The 23001-nt window shown below is 37.0% G+C and overlaps 1 protein-coding gene and 1 pseudogene across 1 annotated transcript in view; both read right to left on the bottom strand.

The window, feature by feature from the left end:
• Positions 1-23001, bottom strand: part of FBXL17 (F-box and leucine rich repeat protein 17) — a 533735-nt gene that overhangs the window by 252937 nt on the left and 257797 nt on the right. The window lies entirely within an intron of this gene.
• The window catches only part of LOC104651886 (large ribosomal subunit protein eL34-like), a 40081-nt pseudogene that overhangs the window by 16786 nt on the left and 294 nt on the right, over positions 1-23001 (bottom strand).

Genomic DNA, 23001 nt, shown 5'->3' with positions numbered 1-23001 from the left:
CCCAGCATCTCTCTTTCCATAACATCATGCTACCATAATTCTCTGAATTAACATTTGCTACTGTCTAACAGGTTTCTTATTTATCTGTCCATAATCCCTATAACATAAGCTCCATGACAGCAGAAAACTTGTCTATTATTCACCACTACATCTCCCAGAAGCTCATAGTACACACTAAATGAATATTGAATGAACAAATGGACAAGTGTATGATCAGATGGATGAAAACACAGAGACTTCAGCAAAACTTCAATAAATATCTGATGATAGTATTCTGAAAAAAACAAAAATGTAATTTGGGCTATCACATACTGCAAATATGACTTTCATGTCTATCTGCACAGTCTATGAATCATAGGGTATGTTTTTTCTTAATGAAGGATTTGATTTCTTAATGAAGGATAGCTTGAACTCATGTGGTCAAGACTGCAGTGAGCCATGATCGTGCCACTGTACTCCAGCCTGAGCCACAGAGTGGGACCCCATCTGAAAACAAATAAATAAAGGCTTTGATTCACCTCCTATCAACTTGTTTGGTCAACTTGCCACAAGAACCAGTATTTAAAAAAATATTTCTCAAATGGAATGGAAGCTGAACAAAACAATATAATTTTTTTCATGTGGCAGAAGTAAATGATTGTAAACATGAATATAATATGTTTACATGTTTATATCACGTTTATCATCACTAATAACTTAATGGCTAAGTTGTAGCATTCTTCAGAGAATATATGATCAGTTACGTAGGCTCTGAATTGCTATGTTCAAGAAAATACTAAGAGTAGCAATAGATAAGAGCAGAGTCATTAAAGACTCATCCTGCTTACTCAATAGTTACCAGCAACTACTTGATATTTCCATTTTCTGGAATACCAACATGAATAGCCTCATTAGAGTAAAGCTTTCCCAGTGGGAATCCACCAAGATATGCCCACCCCTCAACTAAGCAATACTATAACTACATTTTTTTAAAAACCTGAACTTTAATATAGTTGATCAATAATGGTTGAACTAAGCCAATGAAAAATAAAGCATAAAACAGCTTATTATATAAGTAGATATATATTTATATTTATCTGTTACTTTGGGTACACAGAACATTGTAGGGGGTCAGTATTTTGCCTCTGTCCTCTTAGTTTGTTTAGGCTAGACCTGAGAATTAAACCGACCAAAGACAGATCAACAAAAGAAAAGCAAACAAATTAATTTAACATAAGTTTTACATGGCACAGGAGATCTCATAGGGAAATGAAGACCCAAAGATGCAGTTAAGAATTGAACATTTAGATACTGATTTATAGACAAAAGATCAGACAGATTTAGACAAAAAGCAGTAAACTGTGGAAATGTGACAAGGCAAAGAGACTTGGGCTAGAGTCTTTTGGGTAGAGAAGGGACTAGGAAGATGAAGTTTCATGTTTGTTTGTACAGATTTTCCTTGGCCTCAACTTACCATCCTAGATATGAATGATACTTTCCTTCTGGTATAGGGAGGGAGGACATCTTTCACATGGAAATTTCACCCCCCTGCTTTTAAGAAACAGAAGGAAGGTCAGAGTGACCTTCTTGCCCTTGCTGTTTATCTAGTGTCTTTACCTCAAAATAGTTAACATGCTAGAATGGCATGTCTGAGGATGGCATATTCTTAACTCCTTCATCATCTTTCATTCTCTTAACTGACACTTTATTAATCAAAATGTTTCCAACACCACAATGGTAATGAAAAATCGTAACCATAAGAATACAACCATTTTCTTGATCATCTCACAGAAATTAGATGGTCTAGTATGGGTTTACTGCTATGTATTCCAAAATAGTAATGTTTTTAGTATTGTTTACCTGCAAATAACCTATACTTGAAATAATTAAACCATTCCAATTATCTCAATGACCTAAGCATTTCAGGAATCAAACTATTTATACTATGATTTTTATAACCATATTCACAGCTAGCATTCTAAATGCAGTCACTGAAGTAAAAATAGACTCTTTACAATTGTATTATTTGCATAGCATACACATTTTTAAAGATTATGAAGTAGTTTAGATCTTTGCACTGTGTTACTTTAGCAAGAAAACATTTCATCCTATGAAACCATCATTCTGAACCATCTAAAAAAGTTTTTAACTTTTAATTGTGAAAAATGTCCAACATCTAAAAAGTAGAGGGAATAGTTTAAGAATTTGCACATATGCATCATCCAGGTCAACAATGAATTCATGGCTAATTTTATTTCCTTTGTATGCTAACCTACTCATCCTTACATCAAAGTGTTTTTAAGCAAATTCCAGAAATGATGTTGTTAATATGTAAGTATTTCTATAAGCAGTTCTAAAACATCTTCAGATTTAAAATACTTGCATAATGTAGGTTCTTGATGGTTTTATTTAACTGTTTATACCCTACCAGGCGGCTGGTTTTATAACACAAAATTAAAATATGCTTTAGAAGGACTCCTAGGAGACTCTTCTTGATAATTTACAATATCAACAGCATACGTTTCTATTACCCAAATATTCCTGGCTTCTTTAGGTACTTTCTGGCAGATGCTGACTATAAAATTTTTGTTCCATTTTTAAGAATAAAAATTAGAAAGAAAAGGCAAGTTATAATGTCATAGCTTTAATCATCTCTAGAGCCTAGTTTTCCTTCCTTTCTTTGTTTTCAAGGGGAAACTGCTCATAAGAAGATCAATTCATTCTTGGAATCGAGATGTACTGAGTCAAATTTAGACATTTCACTACAAATACAGATGGAGTTGTAAACATTAAAGATCAGAACATCAGAAATTCTGCAGCAAAAATCTGTGATTACCATAGCTTTCAGAGGGAAGACCTTTTGGGGGAAACAGTGAATGTCTACACTGCTCTCCAGCTTAAAGAGTTTGTTCTTCAAGTCTTTGGACTTCAATTTCGGAGAGCTCCCAAACAAGAGTAGGGCTATGCCATTTTTACATCAGCCACTTGTTTCTGGGCATACTCAGAGGAGAGGCTCATTGAAGAACCTCTTCAGAACTTTGCTTTCAAAGTTTAATTATGAATGGAATAGCATAGCTGCAAGACAGAGAAATTCAATGTGTGTACATAGACCTCTGTCCATAAGCCAAGATTTTATTTCCAAAGGAACACAGGGCCTTCTCATTGAACAATGCTGTGGTTAGCTCATCATACTGACACAGGGCCTGTGCCAGGACATTTAAGCCTTTCGATGTTCCACTATTCATTACTCCCTGACGCTTGCCAAAGACCAGACTGAGCCCATTCAGTATAAACTTAGTGCTGGGCACAATCAAAGGAGGTCAAGGAAAACATGAACAAGTGTTTTGTATGCAGAATACAGCCACTGGCAGTGTCTATTAATGTAACAGTTCTCAGCTAATTCCTCTCATTTAGAAACTGGCTTTTGAACTAAATTGAGTTACCTCTCTGCCTTATTTCAACACTAAGTAATACAAAAAGAGGAGAAAATGTTTATAATTAGCCATTTTAAAATATACTTTGTGATAGTAATTTCCCAAGCAACCTTCTCCCACGCTTCTCAATAGTGCATGGGCAGGGAAAAGTATTGGACAAAAAGTACCAACTTTTAATTACCACCTACACTAATCTGTGGCTTTTATCTTAAGGAACGAAAATGTTTCAAAGCTACTAAAAATACAGAATTGACTATACAGGGCATGCCACTTAAGTCTGGAAGAAATGCTAAGGATATACTTTGCAAAAAGTTCAAAGTAGACATCACAGATGCAAAAAACTGCTTGAGAAAGTGGTGCATTTGACAGAGACCTGTGTGAATGGGTTCACGAGTTCCCAGGGCAGCTGCACTCCAGGACTAGGGCAATTGGTGCAAGAGGGAATTTAAGTGGCTGGGGCCTAAGTGAGATGAGTTGAATTCATTTCAGCAGCTTGTACTCTGCCCCAAAGAAGAAGGATTAAATACAGCCTTGAGAGACAGATGTTCATCAAACTGTTTCTGTCACCAAAGAGGGACATTCACGGAGTCAGAATCTAAAGAGATACAGAGGGCATAAAAGATCCTGGTACCCAAACAAAGACTCTGAAGTGACTTAGCACTATTTTTAAATGCTGAATTTTTTAGTTCTGTATCAGTTTTCAGTCTCAAATTAAGAATGTAAGTTATTACAAATTTTAATTTTCTTTCACTAAAAATGGCTTTATGTCTATCAAAAGTTTTAGCACTAAGGTAACCAAACCAATCTTCCAATCAGACAGACCTGAATTTTAATTCTGATTTCACCACTAACTGAGATCTCGGCAAATGGCTTAAACCTTTGTAAGATGCTGATTCCTTATCTATTAAATGAAAATAATGTCTACACCTTTGAATTTGAAGTAGGTGTATTTGTGGGGTGGGGTATCTCCATTTTAGCTTAGGCCACTGTTGGTCAAAAGGTCTCCAGACCACAGCAACTGTGTTACTTTTGGCTTATCTTTTGTTTTGCCTTCATTTAAGTCCATCATTGCACAATGGTGTGTGTAGATATACAGTACCAAAAAAACAAAAAACAAGGCAAGACAAAAACCTTCATGAAAAAATACTTCTGCAAACACACACTCAGGAATAATGTCTCCATGTGTGTCACTAATGTTTAACCATCTAAAGCATTCCTGGCAGAATTAATATGTAAATAATACCTTTAATAGAATAGAGAAATCTTAAGACAAAGCAATTTTCTCATGGTATTTTTTTTTTTTTGCCAGTGACATTTATTATTCTAAACACTGTAAAGCAAAGTTGAGAAACTAAATAAGAGATGTAATATCAACTAATAGCACCAGGTAAAATATGTTATAAACACCACAATGAAGTTAATCAGACAGAGAGATGGTACTTGCCATAAGAATTACTGGGTATTTTGAAAATATGTATAACATCTTCTGAAGCTGTAGGACTATTTAATTTTTCTGTCTCTAAAGGTTTTATTTTATGTGAGCCAGTTAATCTGTCTTTGCTCTGCTTAAAACCATCAGCTGTGAATTCACTTGGGAAGAATTTGGAAAGCAATCAGAGCAAAAGAGACCCATTTCATCAGCTTTATACAATTATGCAAAAGGTAACCTGTATTCAGTAATTCAATTTCTAAAAGTTCAGGAAACTTCCTGCAGCTTATGGTTTTAAGTGGCAGCCATTCTGCTTTCCAGCGGCATGAAGAATTTTAAAATTCAAATAGCATTCATTAGAAAATGCACAAAGTCAGGCCACTGCCTCTTTCAAAAACAATACATTATTTACTACTGTTAAAAAATGATCTTTTAGTCACCAGATTCTACCATTGCTATCTTCATTGTGAACCTTTAGAATAAAATACTATTAACTAAATTTAGGAAAAAAATAAAATATAACATTAGTCTTTGCGTGAATCAAAAGTAAACAAATGTATGTCAAAAGATTAATTTTGAGCTTTTATATCATGTATTTATCAGGCAATCTCATACTCTTGCAGTAAAACTTTTTATGTTTCAACTGTTTCAAGACAAAGAAGAGATACTCTCTTTCATTTACACACAAAGCTTATCTTTTTCCTTGATGGAATAGGTATTTTGGGAAGCAAGTAGGGCTTTTATTATAGTTAAAACAATAACAGGTCTCGTCCATAGATTTTGTATGGACTTCATGTATTTGAATTCTCAAAAAGTTTCCCTACAGTTACCCTTTCTTTCAATCCCCAACCAAATCACTGTTTCACTTTTTGTTGACTTACCCTTTTCATCCCTCTCTACCTGTTATCCTTTTCCCTCATTATACAAAACAAATTGTTCCAAACAGTATGCCTTATGCTGGGCCTTCTCAAATTTCCAACATCAGTTTTATTCTTTCTGCAAACCAAATATTAATCTTACATGCAACTGTACTTCTAAATGTTATTTTAATTAGAAAGATTACTGATAGTGAAAATAAAGAAGTCAATCCTCTAAGATTTCCATTGAATTTACAAAAGATCACACTAAGTATAGGCTCAAAATGTCCAATTTAACCAACAACACTTATTGAGTGTCTCTTGCAGAGCAGACTTCTGTGTGTTCCTGATGGAGAAGAACAAAAGTCCAAGAGTTTAAGATATAATCTCTGTCCTCCAAGATGTGTCTATTTTAATTGGAAGAGTTAGATGAATACACTAATAAAAACATTAAATAAAAACAGAAACACCAAGTAAGAGATTCGTTCAGTGAGTGCAATAGATGACCCATGGTTTTGTGACAAAGCAAGTGCGTAACAACATATTCTCATTTGTATCAAAAATGTATTTGGATATACATTTAAAATGATTGAAAGGATACATATAGAGTACTTTGGGGAGTACACAATTCTGATTTTTAAAAATGTATGAATAGCTTTTTGTATCAAAAAATAGCAGTAAATAAAAAGGATTCTAATGAATGAAGAAAGAGAAGAGAAGGCTTCTTGGAGAAGGTGCAACTGCAGTGGACCTTGGGGGCTGGACAGGAATGATGGGCCAGGCCCGTAGCAGAGAGGGCAAAACACAACGAAAAGAAGGTTGATAGCACTTGTGAAAGATTATAATTGTGTTGATTTGGCCTCAGAAGGTGATTCACGCAAAACTGTAGTAGAAAAGTCTAGCTGTAGTAAACCAGTGAAGACTAAGGCCACATGCTGTTTTTAAGCCATTAGACCTTGTATATGTTCTCAAAGTTGCCTTTACCTGAAAAGAAGGTAAAGGAGAAAACACAGCTTTCTTTGTATACATAATTAAGTTATAAGAATAAATAAGAAAAATGTAGGAAAACAATTTAAGTACTAGAAAAAAAGCGCCACATTCATCTCTTAATTATCCGTATATGTAGATTATCTACTTCATTTATTATCCTAGACAAATTATAAAATTCTTCCCAAATTGAATAGTGCAGGAGACAAACTTTGCTTTCAACTTTTCTGCTGATACAACTACTTCTAATGTTAACTAACAATTACAAAGACAGAAAGGAAATTTAAAGCTTGTTTAGGGTTTATATCCTATTAGGGAAAGGCCATTAAAACAAAATTACTTAATATCTCTCCTTATTTATTAAGAAATATGCATCAAAGAGAGAGTAAAATGGAGGGTGACTGAAAAGGAACAAGAAGAAGAATCTGATCCTCTAATATATTTTACATATTGCTTTACTGGATCATCACTGGAAAGCAAGAGTTAATCCTATTTTAAACAGGGAGAAACTGAAGCTCACCAAAGTAGCTGAATGATTTACTCAAGGTCATTTGAGCAGTAAGTGCTAAACTGGGACTCATGCCAATTCTTCTAAGTTTCGGGCTCTTTCTACTATACGATAGGTACCATCTCCAACACAGTCTAAAACAGGGAAAAACTGAGCATGTAGAACAAGCAAGCAGGACAGGTTTTCAGTTCTTCTAAATAAGAAAATAAACAAAAATAAAATTGAAAAGACAGACAATAACAAGTGATGGCAAGAATGTGTAGAAATTAGAACTTTTTTTTTTTTTTTTTTGAGACAGAGTTTTGCTCTTGTTGCCCAGGCTGGAATGCAATGGTACAATCTCGGCTCACTGCAAACTCCGCCTCCCGGGTTCAAGCAATTCTCCTGCCTCAGCCTCCCGAGTAGCTAGGATTACAGGCACCCAACACCACGCCCAGCTAAGTTTTTGAAGTTTTAGTAGAGACTGATTTCACCATGTTGGTCAGGCTGGTCTCGAACTCCTGGCCTCAGGTGATCCGCCTGCCTCAGCCTCCCAAAGTGCTGAGATTATAGGCATGAGCCACTGTTCCTGGCCAAAATTAGGACTCCTAAATGCTGCTAGTGGGATTATAAGATGGTACAACCACTTTGGAAAGGAATCTGGGAGTTCCTCAAAATATGAAATGTAAAGTTACCATATGTCCCAGCCATTCTACTCGAAGGTATATATCCAAGAGAAATGGAAATATATGTGCACACAAAAACTTGTATACATATATTCATAATAGGAAAAAAGTAGAAACAACCTAAATGTCTATCAACTATGAACAGACACATGGTCTATTAGTACAATGGAATATTATTTGTAAATAAAAAGAAATGAAGTTTGGAAGTGAATACATGCTATAACATGAAAGAACACTGAAAACATTACCTGAAAAAAAAAAAAAACCAGACATAAAAGGGTGCATATTATATTACAGTATTCAATTTATATGAAATATACAAAATAGGCAAATCATAAGAGACAAAAAGTAGACTGACAGTTGCCAAGTGCTAAGGAAAAGGAATAACAAAGAGTGATGCTATGGGTTACAAGATTTCTTTTTGGACTGATGAAAATTTACTGAAATTAGATAGTAGCAATACTGAATATACTAAATTGTGAATATGCTAAATATGAATAGATTAAACCACTGTAAAATACTAAAGCCACTGAATAGTATACCTTAAATGGGTGAATTTTGTGTTATGTAATTACATCTCAATAAAGTTGCCACTTTTTAAAGAGGTGAAAAAAACTAAAGGAAATGCTCATAAAATTTGAAAAATGGAAAATATTATAAGAATTATGTAAAATTTCCTCCTTAAAAACCTCTGAATTTTATTTTATTTATTCATTTTTTTGAGACAGAGTCTCACTCTGTCGCCCAGGCTGGAGCGCATGGTGAGATCTCAGCACACTGTAACCTCCAGCTCCCAGGTTCCAGCGATTCTCCTGCTTCAGCCTCCTGAGTAGCTGGGATTACAGGCATGCACCACCATGCTTGGCTAATTTTTGTATTTTTAGTAGACAGGGTTTCACCATGTTGCCCAGGCTGGTCTCCAATGCCTGCCTTCGGTTTCCCAAAGTGAAAACCTCTGAATTTTAAATACAACTATGAAAAGTATATTATTTTGGTGTTTCCTGTTAATTAGATGAAATAAAGACATAAATGATTTTTAACTGTTAAGCAAAGTATCTACATGATCAGTCATTAATTTATAATTCACTGTCCTTTGAGGCTGGACAATTTCATTTTGCTAGAATCCTTTAAGAGAATTCTCATTCTTTTCATTCCAAAAAGCTGTTTAAATAAAAACATAAAAAATAAAAAGGTGAATTACAGATTCTAAATTGCCTTAATAAAATACATAAGTTGAACAGAATATGTGGTGAGAAATAAGGCAAAAGGTTTTTTTTCTTTTTCTTTTTTGAGACCCAGTTTTGCTCTTGTTGCCCAGGCTGGAGTACAATAGTGCGATCTCAGCTCACTGCAACCTCTGCCTCCTGGGTTCAAGTGATTCTCCTGTCTCAGACTCCCAAGTAGCTGGGATAACAGGCACCTGCCACCACACCTAGTTAATTTTTTTAATATTTTTATTTTTGTAGAGACGGGGTTTCACCACATTGGCCAGGCTGGTCTCGAACGCCTAACCTCAGGTGATCCACCCATTTCAGCCTCCTGAAGTGTTGGGATTACAGGCGAGAGTCACTGTACCCAGTTGGCAAAAGGTATTTTTAAAGGAACAGATATCATATACATAAACACAACTCTGACAAGCTACAGGTACTGTTTTCGATGGCAGCTGTGGCCTGTCTGGAGGAGTGGCTGCCAAGATGCTGACTGCAGTGCGGGAAGCATGGCCAGGGCCACTTGCTCCACAGAGGTGGTGGGAGCTTGGAAAAGCCAGGAGCCCCACCCTTTTCTGAGTTGGAGGGGAGGGAGCCCTGCCCTCTCAGGTGCAGCTACCAATGCCCAGCCGTAGCTATGGACACAGGCATTGCTGCGCTCCCGGGGACAGGCAGGCCCCACAGGCTCAGAAGTGCCTGCTCCTGCTGCCTGGCATCTCCCCACTCCTGACACCCATGCTGATTTTGAAGCAAAGTTGAGGCCGAGCCTGGGGCTGCCGTGACCTAGCCAGGTGTACACACACTGGGGGCAGCACTGACACAGTAGTTCCCTGCCACAGAGGTCTTTGGAATTTGCGATTCACTGACAACCACCGAGGGAGATCAATGGGGGTCTGATGGCAGCTCAGTACAAGCCTGCTGGCACCCCTTAGCATGAACAGCCTCGGTGCTGTGGATGGCAGGTTGATGATGGCAGGAGGCAGACGGGCTCCTAGGCAGAAGGGGGCAAATCTGGGGTGAAGCCCCACCTGCTGGCCAGGGATAATGTAAAGCCTGGGGGCCAGGCTGCCAGTTCTGCAGACCACAGTGAGAACTTACGTGCTTTTTCCTGCTGACCATAGCTGCTCATGGCCATCCACGGACCAATCAGCATAAACTTCCTCCCCTCTGAAGCCCATAAAACCCCCCAGACTCAGCCAAACTTGGGCAGAAGGCAGATGACCTGCCTGCGGATAGGAGCTAACACAGGGTCACCTCTCAACTGAGGGATGCAGAAACAACAGGACAACCTTCCTGCAGATGGGAGCTACTCAGTCCAGGTCTCCTCTCTGCTGAGAGCTGCACTCATCAGGGTAACCTGCCTGCAGAAAGGAGGTACCCTCTTTTGGTCTCCTGAGAGATATACTATGGCTCAATAAAGCACCTCGTTGCCTTGCTCACCCTCCCGTTGTTTGTAAACCTCATTCTTCCTGGACACAGGACAAGAAATTGGGACCCACCAAATGGTGAGACTGAAAGAGCTATAACAAAAACAGGGATGAAACATGGCCCCCAACCCCACTTGCCACGTTGCAGGAGATGAGAGGGAGAGAAGAACTGTGGCCCTTTGGGAAGCCCAGACCTAGGAGCTCCCCAAGCCAGGGCTGTGACACACTCTTTGGGGCTCCGTGGTTCCTGGTGGCTCCAAGCTTCAAGGCACCACCACATTTTCCAGTGCCCACAGTGGAAGCCGCTTGTAGTACTCCTGGTCCAGCCGCAGCCTCACAGGGAGCCAGTACCCATGCTGGTGCCCAGAGCTGCCCCCTCTGCTGCAGCTGGCATGCCTGGCTGTGTGCAGTGGCTGGACCCTGCCCTTGCTCGCTCACACACCCCCCATCACACACCTGGCTTGCCTTTGGTGAGTGGGGGATCTGGGCCACACGGGCAAGCCAAACACAGCTTGCCAGGCCAAGTGGGTAGAACAAGCCCACCAGGCTAGAGCAAAACTCAGGCAAAGGTGCCATCAGCTACAGAGGTTTCTGGCTGGCAAAGCAACACCCCAAGGATCCCATGACACTTTGAGTCAGGATGTATACCCATTTCCTGAGGGATTTCCTAAGGGTTGACTAATGTGAGCACATCTCACTCCATCACTGTGCCCACCTTCCTTGTATCCTTCCAATGGATATCTGCTAAACACACACACACACACACACACACACTTTGATTCTGCTTTTGATGAAATTGAATTAATTATAACCCAGGGAACATTTTTTTCTAATCCTATATTCCTCTTCATTTATCTAAAATTTCAGAATCTGCTAAATTATGAAAGGTAAATAATGTTCTCCTTTTTCACTAGATTCAACACACGTCTTGTTTCTCATGAGAAGGACGGTAATCCTAGCCCTTGCCACTCCACTATAGCTCTACAAACCCACGGCAAGTCACTTGACCTCTCTGGGGTCAGTTTCCTCATCTTAAAGTAGGGAAGTCTGAAGTATTAACTTTCTTGCACACTTCGGTGAGTATTAAATGAGTTATATAAGTGAGAATATATATGCACTTTGATAAGTGTCACATATGTAATACAACATAAGCAATGTCTGTAAGTTAGATAATTCCTTAATAATGAAAACAGAAGTTATCTGCAGTCCCCAACTTTATTTGCAGCTTGGACTAATATCAGCCTTAACTTACCTGGACATCCAGGCTGACAGGGTACAAGAAAAGGAGCTGGATAGAGAATAATATGCACAAATAAATGAAAGGTACTTTAATTCCCAATTTATTCTCTCTTTCCTATTCTGTTTCTGCTTCATAAGAGCCCTTCTTTAAGTATTCCTTTCTCCCTCTAAAAGCACACGTGGCTGTTGATCATTCATTACTGTCCTACTAAGGAAAGGAGACATGGAATGGAAGAGATGAAACAATCTTAAAGATTTTTTTTTAGGATCTTGAGTGTGTGCTTTCAGAAAAACAAAACAAAACAAACCAAAAAACCCACAATGAAATTGCGTGTGACCCTTATGGTGATAAGGGTGTTTGTTATATTTAGAGTGCAGATATCCAGAATATTGCCTCCTTGCTTAAATCCAGAATGGTTTTAGTTTTCTGAACAGAAGAAAAAAAACAAGAAACAAAAACAAAAACAAGAAAAACTTTAAGTTTGTTTCAGTGTTAATCTAGGTTCTAAAACAGAACTAGCTTTGGGAAAGTACTTCTCACATTGGAACCTCCATTCCTTAACTGCAGTGTGGAGCAATAGCATAGGGGGTCATCTTAACTTCTCTCTTGAGTTCCTACATCCAAGTCAGCAGCGAATGCTGTTGGCTCTATCCTCAAAACATATATAAAAGCTGACCCCTTCTCATAATCTCCACTCCTATCACACCACTATCATATCTCACTTAAGCTACTGTAACATGCCTCCTGATTTATCTGCTTCCCATCCTTTCCTCAGTATTATCTCCTCACAACCCACTAGCCAGCATGATCCTTTTAAACCAATACTGAGAGCCTGTCATTCTCCTGTTCAAAATCTTCCAATGGCTTTCCATTGCACTTAGAATAAAATCCAGACCCCTTTGTATGACCTATTAGGCCCAACATAATCTGTCCATTGGCTAGCACCCCAACCTTATTTGCTACCTTTCCCTCCTTCTCTGATTTGGTCTGGCTATACTGCCCTTCTTTTTGTTTCTCAAACACACCAATGTGTTTCTGCTTCAAGAACTTTTTAGTTATTATTTACTCTTTTATCCAAGTGGCTTACTCCTTGACTTTACTCAAGTTTCTGCTCCAGCACCAGCTCCTCCATGTGCTGTAGTTCAGACTGCAAACACACACCCCACCCTCTACATCAATTTAATCTCTTACACTTTTCTTAGCACTGTGTGAGGTAAAGAATATTTCTACTTGTCCATTATCATTTTTCCTGCTGGAATATAACTTCACAAAGGCAGTGGAGTTTTATTTTATTCACTCCAGTACTAACAATAGGGATATCAACAAGTATTTGTTAAATAAGTAGATAAACAATCAGATGAACCTTAATGAAAGTGCTTAGAAAACTCTGAATTATTATAAGCTCTTTAGATATAGGAGTCAATTTGGGCACTTAGGGCTGCACATCTAGTATGTTCAAAGGTTTGATAGATTCATGAATGAATGAAGTTGTTATGTCTAAGAATAATCATGTTAGGATAGATCTATATATTTAAATAAAGACATGGGTAACTATTACTAAAGATTTCTAAATGTTTCCTTTAGTTTTCTACTGTAAAAAACACTGATAATCCTCTCCATTTTTTCAGCACTAAGTAGAACACTCCTTAGAAATCCTAGATCTGTGTCCTTACTTAAAACAAGGCAAGTTAGGAAAAGCACCCCCATTATATCTGGTTCCTCCGTTGGCCCAAAGACGCACACTTGCAAAGATCTATTGGGAAAGTACAAAGGGAGAACAGTAAGGGAAATATCTGAGGTTTACCAAAGGAAGGACAAAGAGTAATGGAGAGAACTGAGGAGGGTCAGGACACACTACCCCAAAATATGATACCTTGGCATTTGAGAAAATAGCAGAAGGAGGAAGGTCACTCTCACCTTCCCCACATCCTTTTTCTAACCTTCCCCTGAAGCAGGTCATAAGACATTCATGTGAGAGGTGTCCATTCTATATCCACAAGAAAGGAACATCCTCATCTCTGACGATACAGGGACACAGAAGCGAATCTCAACAAACAAGACTTGCTAAGTTCTTCACAGTTTATTACCATTAGTTCATAATCCTTTTGTCTAATCATACTTCTTTGTATTGATTGACTTTTTCATCAAACCTAGCATAAAAATATACAGGTTTACTTGTTTCTTTAGGTTTTAACTTCCTTATGAAGGCCCCTATGTCACCTAAAACTTATATTTAAATACATTTGTATTTTTTTCTTGATAATCTGTCTTGTTATGCGGGTCTCAGCCATAAACCTAGTAAAGGATAAGAAGAGAAATTTCCTCCCCTCACACAATGGAATACCGGTTAGTGCCCCACTCCCAGATACCTATGCAGTCCTAGGGGAATCTTTAATTATATTACTGCATTAGCTCAATTTAAGTAATGTATATAAATACAAGAGCAACACATGATTGAAATGTTCTGAGATAGCTTTCATCACAATACTACATTTTATCTGAATCAGTTTCCAAATTCATTCAGTCCACAGAAGGTGGGGTCATGGGGATGAGGGAGAGAACACTCCCATTCTGTTAAAATCAGAGAAAGAAGAATTCCCTTTCTTTATAATGAAGATTCCCATTTAAAAGTCTGCCATATGACTGAGTCAGACACCTTCATTCTCTTCTAGCTTACAGGTCAATAAGTGATTAAGATCATAGTCTGTCAGTACCACACAGCTCCTAAATGGGAAGGGTGTGCCTGCAGCTTACAGCTGCTCCTTGGCCAGCCAAGCAAAGCTCTCACTGTTCTGTCAGTACTCATTCTCACTCACTTGCTTTAAAATGAATATGAGAAAAACCATTGGATTCAATAACACCCAAGCAGAACCTGAGCATAATTTTGAATTCATCTCTTATAAGATTTTCTCTTCAAGTTTAATTTGAAAGATATTCTTCAGTAATGCAGGCTATTTATTTATATTAACAACTGAAATAGACTAAAGTACATATTTCTAAACATAGAATTTCTGAAATTTCTTAACTAGATATTAGTGGAAATAATTGCAGTACATTAAAACTATGTCATACAAAAAAGAAAAAGAAACCTATGAATTAATAGCTGTATTCATAAACAAAACTGCCACTTGAATGTGGGAATTAGATTTTAATTAATGCCTCTTTTTGTCAAGTTTGTAAACAGTTTACCATTTGAAAGTAGTTTCCTACTTACAACCCTAATTTCCACACAGAGGAAAAGAAGGCACAAGATTAAATGATTTTCATTTTTAAATACTGAGCAATGTATAATTTTTTCAAAGCATTCTTTATTTTCTTGTTTAACTTTTTTAAATTTTTAATGAGAATCGTAACCTGCCAATCCTACTGCAGTTTTCCTTCTTTATCAGCACATTGGCATGCAAAAAAAAGGGGGGGGGGGGAGCGAATTTGTATCTCAAAATTTTCACAGTGCTATTATTTGCTGTACCATTTTTTTTTTTAAGGAGAAAGAGCCCTACACATCTTTATTAGGATGGCATTTTAGGTGTTTTTTTGTATTAACCATCTAAAGAGCAGTTAAAATAAAATACTGTAATAATTATTAAACTTGGTACTAAGCCTCCCTTTTCTCCTCCCTAATATATTGAATACTTCACATTCACCAGCATCAAGTCTCTTTCACTAGGACAATGGCAACAAGAAATCTTCAACAAGTGCTGGCCTGACCCCTTTCCTTTTTCTACAGATCCAGCTGAGCAGCAAAAACTGCTTGAAATTCAGCAATCACATTTCTCACTGTTCCAGAATGACCTATTTCGCACTAGAATGAACCAGTGAATTCATACATATAAATAACTATCTGCAGACCCTGCTTTTCAAAACATGAACAGAAATAAGCAAAAGAATAAAAAAAAGAAGAGAAAAAAAGAAGAAAGGGGAAGCAGCAGTTACAAATGAAGGTTTGATAGGATTGGTACTTTTCAATTGTTTGATATGACAATTAGAAGCAAAACAAGACTATATAACTTAGACATCAATGTGACATTTAAAGTTTTTTGGAATTGTCAATAAATAATATTCATGATAGTCCACATTAAAATAAGTTAGATTTTTTTTCTCTCTAAAACATACATCATCATATTCTTATTGATTTAAGCTGTATTTTCTTAGGAACTAAGAAAAAAAAGCTGTAAGCAATTCTTAGTAGAATATGCCTATAAATTAGCTGCACTATCCTTCATCATTTAGTATTTATTGAATGCTGTATGCAAGATCTAGTTATATGCTACATACTGCAAACACAAAGTTTCTAAGACCTTCTGGTTTCTCAGGATAATCTCCAATTATAATAATCTTTTCATCTCAGTCAGTGTAAAAAAAACTGTACATGCTAGCTTCTTCATCAAGGCTATGGGACCACATTTTATTCATCTCTGTATTTCCAACAATTAAGAAAATCCTATTATGGAATGAACTCTCAATAAATGTTTGCAAATAAATTAATAAGGCTCTGCCTTTGAGCTTACAGAAGTTCAAGCAGTGTTCAGAGAACCCAGTATATAGATCATGTTAGCACTCTGTATCATAAACTTGTTGACACACATTGAATAAGGGATAATGCTGCACAATAATATCTGAGAGAAGGGAGACAAATGAGGACACAATATGCAAAAGTAAAATGTTCACTGCCTGGAAAGAATTTCCAGATGTGGCATGGGGAAGGAGATTCCAAACAGAGCCCAACAGTCTTGCTTGGTTCAGGAGACAGAGTTTAGGGCTCTAAGTTACCAAGTTGGCCAGAATCTGGTGGGAAGAGCACCAGAAAGGAGGGAGCTGCACAGAAAGGGCAAGTGAGCAAGCTCTGGAGACAGGCACAGTCCAATTGAGTCTTTGGTTGAATACTCGTCTGGTCATATATAAAAGAAAACTACTGACTCCAGAGAAATAACCATCATTAAGGAAGAAGAAGAAAATATCTGGAGCTTATGAAGGCCTTGATACTCAATGATCTTGGATAGAAATGACCTGCTAATTCACAGGGCATTGAGTCAAGGGCTCAGAAGGGCAAAGCCTCACTAGTGTGGCCAAATTAGCCCTTGACTATAAACACTGTTCAGGATTTACCAAAAAGGCTTACAAGCAAGCCAAAGATGATCATACTGCGCCCAAGCAACTTTACTCTTCCCAGAACAAGGCCCATAAGTATTTTCTTTCTTTTTTTTTTTTTAGACAGAGTCATGCTCTATTGCCAGGCACCAGGCTGGAGTGCAGTGGCCCGATCTTGGCTCACTGCAACCTCCACCTCCCAGGTTCAAGCAATTCTCCTGCCTCAGCATCCCAAGTAGCTGGGACTACAGGCGTGCGCCACCACACTCAGCTAATTTTTGTATTTTTAGGACAGAAGGGTTTCACCATATTGGCCAGGATGGTCTCGATCTCTTGACCTCATGATCTGCCTGCCTTGGCCTCCCAAAGTGCTGGGATTACAGGCGTGAGCCACCACGCCCAGCCTCCAGAAATATTTTTTTAAAAATTTTAAGTCAATATCAAACAACATAATATTCATAATGTCTGTCATCCAGTCAAAATTACCAGGCATGAAAAGAAACAGAAGAAAAAAACATATGCCATAATGAGGAGAAAAAACAATCAATAGAAATAGACATATAAATAGGTGATAGAATTAGTGAACAAGGCACTTAATCAGGTATTAAAATATATTACTGCTTAAGAAGGAGAAGAAATGCATGAACATGATCAAGAGCAAAATGAAAGTTGTAAAAAGATCCCAATCAAATGTCGATAGATGAAATGGTATGCTAACATGCTTCAAGGTCAAAATATTCTAAATTTAACAAATATTGTATTTTCTTTTTTTTTTTTTTTTTTTTTTTGAGACGGAGTTTCGCTCTTGTTACCCAGGTTGGAGTGCAATGGCGCGATCTCGGCTCACCGCAACCTCCGCCTCCTGGGCTCAGGCAATTCTCCTGCCTCAGCCTCCTGAGTAGCTGGGATTACAGGCACGCGCCACCACGCCCAGCTACTTTTTTGTATTTTTAGTAGAGACAGGGTTTCACCACGTTGACCAGGATGGTCTCGATCTCTTGACCTTATGATCCACCCGCCTCGGCCTCCCAAAGTGCTGGGATTACAGGCTTGAGCCACCGCGCCTGGCCTAAAATATTGTATTTTCATAAAACTTTGCTTCCTCTGATATCTTCTGATATTTTAACTCTAAAATGGGGTAAAGCGGGAGTAGGTATTATGGCACATCTCATTGGTCCCAAACTTTTTCTTAATTCACCATTCATATTCTTAATTAATTTTTTAATGTTCTTCATCTATTCTACCTCCTTTTACAGATAGAAAGTCACATTCCTAAAATTGCCTAGCATATAGTGATCAAGTTGACTGCAATCTATATCATATATCTGTCTGCTTTGAAATAATCCCTGAACACTACACCTGAAATAGTCATGCCAGGAATGAAGCTGTGTATAACTATTCTTCAGAAAATTGGCTGTTCAAAAGAAAATGTGCATCAGATTTAAGGCATAATTAGTTAAGAAATATCCATTTCAGTTTCTTCTATTTTTTAGAACTTTTACATGTAGAAGAAATTTATAATTATTAATTTTATGAGTCCTTTAAACAACAGAATCCTTTGTATGTCTCTTTCAGTACAGAAATAGACTTGTGGCAGTTAACTATTTGTATTACATAGCAGTGCTGTATATGAAGGTCATGAAGCTAATTTTCATTATCATTCTAATGAAATGAAAAAGAAAGTACCCCTCCCAAAGAATTTATACACCGTTGTAAGAATATAACATGTACTCATTTTACAAAATCCAATTCCCAGAACTTCACAATTGTTTATGTATTTATTGTGCATCATAACAATTTGCTTACTCTTAAAGTACTTCTGATTTGTTTTGTGTCTTACAGAGTTTATTCCATTCAATTCCCTATAAGTTGTCTCTTGTTTCCAAATTATTATAAATTCAGTATGACATCAAGCATAAAGCATCATTTATACTGAGTGCAATTGTTAATGAAAGACAATTAGGTATACATCACTAAATGTCTGATTGAAACAAATTAGGCAAGAAAATAATTTTATAGCCAATAATGAGAAATAAAGTTGTTGTGTGCTAGTAGCCCCACATTCTTTGTTTGTGATGGTGTAGGATACTAAGTGATTTTTATATTATTATTTGTGGACATTTGTTTTTCAAACTATGTATATCAGAAAGACATTCAAAGGGGCAAAATTTACCCTGATACTGAGTGGAGCACACAAATGCTTGGCACACTGAAAATGTTTCAAGCTTGGTTGGCTTTTCAATGCAGGTAAAGAAAATTAGAGACAGGCCACTGAATGCTAATCACACTACTGCATCTACTCCCCACATTTAAATTCTTACGGTGAACATATTTATCATTGGCTTGTGAAGCTACATCATTTTTTAATATTGCTCTCAAGCCGCTTGATAGAATTTCATGTCCTAAGTCCAGAAAACCACAGTAAATGACAAACATGTAGCAGATTTCTTATCTGGAATATTAACAGAGTGTCTCCAATCCTACACAGAAATATAGTCCAAAAAATGTAGTAATTTCAATATGGTGTCCACTCTTTTAAGTGTATACAAGATCATAATCCCCAAGCAATTTTTTAAATGACTGCATCAATTACCTGACAATTGGGCAAATCCAAGACATATCAGAAAAAACCTGAGGAATAATTATTCAGAAATATAGGAAGGTATCTATATGTCCAAGTGTAATAACCTGATAGAACAGTTAAGTCCTCATGTTAAGCAAACAAAAGTATTCACCTCTTCCTAGTACTCAACGGAAAAACAGAATGTTCACACTGGAAGAAAAAAAAATTAAAACAGGGGAAGCATGAGCTTTAGTCACTGGTTTTTTTAAACCTAAGTTAGTTTTTACATGAGAATTGAGTATGTATATAGGTTGAAGCTGATACAAAAAATTTATAGTATTTAAAACTTTCTTTTCTTTAAAAAGCTCATACTATCATATACATAAACTTAGGGCCTTAAATTCTAGAACTGACCTTATTTTTTACACCAGCTGTTTCTATGTAAACCTCATTGGCTCAATTCATTACAAAACGGATGCTGTAGGCACTGAGGCAAATTGGAAAGCACAGGACACTAGACAGAAGTCAGCTCAAGCTGCTGGGGAGAAGGAGAAATGCAGACATAGTATTTTCACATCTTTCCATCTTTAAGAAATAAAAGAGTAAAATCTCCCAGTTTTTAAATATTTACAACTAATTAAAGGTTGAAAAGGTTATTTCTCTGAGTAGTTCTACAAAATGACCCGCATATACAGACTGTGTCAGTAAAGAGCAATTGAGCAAGATGAAAAGCAGTAAGAATTAGAGCTATCGGAGATGAAAGAGAAGGCCCCAAGATATCTTCTCATTTGGCCCCTGCCTGCAGACAGGTAAGCTATTCATCTAGTTTAAAAGCTGAGGCAGTCAAGGCTCAGAGATTAAAATGAGCTTGTCCAAAATCACACCAAAAGTAAATAACATGACAAGCTGACCAGCTTCCATGACTGTTTTTGTTTGTTTTTAAGCTAAATAACCATTGGCTTGGAAATTTTACTTAATAAGTCATGGCCTGAAAAAAGATGAAAAGAAAATTTTGAAATAAAGGTGACAGTGAACAAAATCACCATAGAAAGAGTGTAGTAAACAAAAAAGAAAACAGAAACAAGAAAAACACTAAAGTTAAGAAAGCGTATAATAAGGAGCATAGTAAGAGCTTCTTTGCCTTTTAGCAGTAAAATTATTAAAGAATAGCATTCTAGGAGAAAGAACAACAAAATATAAAGCAAGTGGAGAATCAAGTTATGTAGTTAAGAGATTAACTGCAATCCATGGCAGGGTAGTGAATATCATTAGTTCAAATGTGGCAATTAAAAATAATAAAACTGGTTAATAAGATAAAGAATAATAGGACGACAGATGCGTAATACAGTTTTCAAAAAAATTTATGTGCACAAAAAATTCTTATCATGCAAAAAAAAAAAAAAAACCACAGCTCAGATAGATCCATCCTGGAATTAACACCCAGGTATGTAAATCCCAATCTGGCCAGCAGCCTTGTATCCTCAGCTTTAGCAGGGCTAAGGGTAATCCTCTGCCCTTCAGGTAGGTGACCCTCAGCCAGAAACAGGGAGAGAATACATTTTGAAAAATGGAATTGGTGAAAACAGTAATTTTCATACTTTCGTTAGGGCTAGGAATATTTCATTTGTTACTTCAAGTGTGTGAAACATTTAAGAGAATCTGACACATTAGGAAATCGATATTTAGGGCTTATGGTTTTTATTTAAAATATTTTAAAGCAATTAGTAGTAATCTTGACATTTTAATTTGAAATACTTAAGGACAGTTTGATTGACTAAGTTTATATAGAGTGTTTGAAAACTGATTGACTAAGGCATGCATTTGGCTTTCAGTGTGAAAGTGGTGTTTAAGTGCTCAGGAAGATTTGTATTAGATTTGTAAGGCTGCCTTCCCAGAGATTTAGAGTGCTGGGAAAAATTAAGCATATTGGGGGTTACAGTTTGAAAAGTCTAAAGGAATGCAATTAATCAAGTTTGAAAATGATATGAAATGTTTATGAGAATTTAATCTGTCAAATGTATAAGCTAACTGATCACTAATTAAGGAACAAATGAAAATGAGTGTTTTAAATATAATCCCAAATAACTATTTATTAATAAAATAAGATTTATAAATTGAGCTTAAAGGCTTATGAAAACACTGAGCTTTATAAATTAAAACACAGTAACTGTTAATATACTTTCATATACAAAAGACCCTCAAATACTGAAAGCTCAAATGACTATGAAGATGACATTAATTTCTCCAATCAAAAAATGAGCATTTTTCAAAAAAAATTGAGATATTAATAAGTAGTCCCTAAAGAAAAGGGGTCTGTGGTTTGGAGTGGGGGGACCTCAGGAAGGTGCTACTAACTACAGTCCCTCTTAGAAATTCCTGGTGTACATTATTAAAGGTGTTAAGAAGGATTGCAATTAAGAAATGTTTCATATTTCAGTTTTTGACATAGGAGTTTGGGAATGCTTATTAACATCTTGAAGAATTGCCAGAAATGCTCTAGAAAGCACAGTTTGGGAAGCCCTTCATTAGACAGCAGGGAAAAACTCCTTCAAGGATTCTTCTTTGTCAGAATACTAGGAATCGTAAGGAATGAAAATGAAAGAGATGGTAGGAGGCTGAAGTTTCCATTATTTGGTATTACCACCTAACAGCTGGCAGGTGGGCTGCTTTAATGACATGGTATAGTTCTACCTCAGGATTTTTTCACGTATTATCACTGCTCAAAACTACTGTTTGTGCTTTCCCGAGTATAACAGTTGAGTCTGTTCTCTTCTTAAAACTTCACTATAACCTACATCCTGGATGATTCCAAAATCCTTATCTCCAGTCCTGACTTCCATTTTCAGATTCAAACCCAACTGCCTAAGGGATATCCCTGCCTGGTGGACCTAAAATAACTTCAAATTCAACACAGTCAATACTGAGTCCATTCTTTTCCATCCAAAAGTTGTTTGTACTGCAGCTTTCCACAATTCTGCTACAGCATCCGGTCTACCCAGGTGCTCAATCTAAAAACTTGAGAAAATTCTAGAGTCCCTCATCTCCCTCAGCCTCCACATGGGTAAGACCTTTCGCAACACATCCCTAATCCCACTTAAGTTCATCCTTTTTTTTCCATTTTGGTTTTCACTACTTATATTTAAGATGTCATTATTTTCTTCCCTGGGGCTTTGCAATCTCCTCTGGTGGGTTGTCTTTCTTTCTTTCTTTTTTTGCAAGTCTTTTCATTTTTAATATTCAAAATTTTCATTTTTTATTTAGCTTTCTGACTCTGTGCTTGTGCCTTAAACATTTTCACAACGATTTTCTGCTCCTCAATAAGGAAAGCATGCTTGATCCTGTCTTGAACACATTTAGCACACATGGAACCACCATGGGCCCTGACAACATGTTTCTTTGTTTTGGACAATCTCATAAGAACTTTAGATCTTATAGCACGAATCCCTCGAAGTCTGCTTGGGCATATGCCACATGCAGATTTTGGTGCTTTCCCAACCTTCTTGGTATAAAGGTAAACAATGCTATCACCAGGGATTCGGGACAGCCTAATTTTGTTAGAGGCTTTGTTGTAGGAAAGCCTATGTCAGTATGTCAAATGCTGGACCCTTTTCAGTGC

This window comes from Saimiri boliviensis, chromosome 1 (genome assembly GCF_048565385.1).
Source record: "Saimiri boliviensis isolate mSaiBol1 chromosome 1, mSaiBol1.pri, whole genome shotgun sequence".
Lineage (NCBI taxonomy): Eukaryota > Metazoa > Chordata > Mammalia > Primates > Cebidae > Saimiri > Saimiri boliviensis.
The sequence above is the reverse complement of the archived record's forward strand: the minus strand, read 5'-3'. Positions and strand labels throughout refer to the sequence as shown.